Consider the following 857-nt stretch of genomic DNA (forward strand, 5'->3'; position numbering starts at 1 on the left):
TGTGTTTTCACAATTTATTTGGTGAACGTTTTAACAGCATTGTGTGAATCATTGCGTTGCTTGTCTCACCAGTAACTGACTTCCCCTGAAATAAACAATACACAATATTTAAACTATTTTGTATAGCTATGCACATACTACTGTTATACTGTACTATCGTACTGAAATACAAGGAGTTTTTCTCCCATTTCATTTTATTTTTTAAATATGCATTTCAAATTAAGGGAGGCTATGGACAGCAGTCGAACGCGTAAATTTCTCAATTTGAATTCTATCGTGTCAATATATTAAGTTTTATTAATATTTTATATTACATTTTCACATAAAAAGTAATGGACTATACAGGTGAACATACTTGGTATGATGTAAATGCGTATACCTTTAGACACAGAGGCCACATGTTTTCCGACACTTTTTGACGGACACCTCGTAGCCGACACCGGAATCTGGGCTGCAGAAGCCGAAGCTATTCCAGTCGGCACATTGGAACTGCTCATCCTCAATATCAACACAGATGGCTTCACCTCCGGTAATGCCGACTGTTGTAGTCACCGTTCCTTCGCCGGAAGTCACTACCTCCAATACTCCACCAGAAGTCGGTGCTTGCCCTCCAATGATTACGACGCCGGCGTGACCAATTGTTGTAGCTGATCAAATAATTCAAAACAGCCGATTTCGTTATCGATGACATAGCTAGGTTTTATTTACAAATGAAATTGCTTGAACAAAAGTGACGTAACAATATGGCGGAAAACGAAACAATTAATCCCTACACAGTGTAATAACAAGACGTATTGAACACATTTTAGCACATACCTGTTCGTTCTTAAACGTAGGTTGTCAAAATAATGCACCAG

General features: G+C 38.3%; 1 long non-coding RNA gene across 1 annotated transcript; it reads right to left on the minus strand.

Moving 5' to 3' along the window:
• Positions 1–540, minus strand: LOC128243070 (uncharacterized). The gene is made up of 2 exons (XR_008262760.1): positions 380–540; positions 1–85 (listed from the first exon to the last, which is right to left on the minus strand). It is a non-coding gene; the product is annotated as an uncharacterized LOC128243070 (long non-coding RNA).
• Between the last annotated feature and the right edge of the window lie 317 nt (positions 541–857).

Source organism: Mya arenaria, chromosome 8 (assembly GCF_026914265.1).
Source record: "Mya arenaria isolate MELC-2E11 chromosome 8, ASM2691426v1".
NCBI classification, from domain to species: Eukaryota; Metazoa; Mollusca; class Bivalvia; order Myida; family Myidae; genus Mya; species Mya arenaria.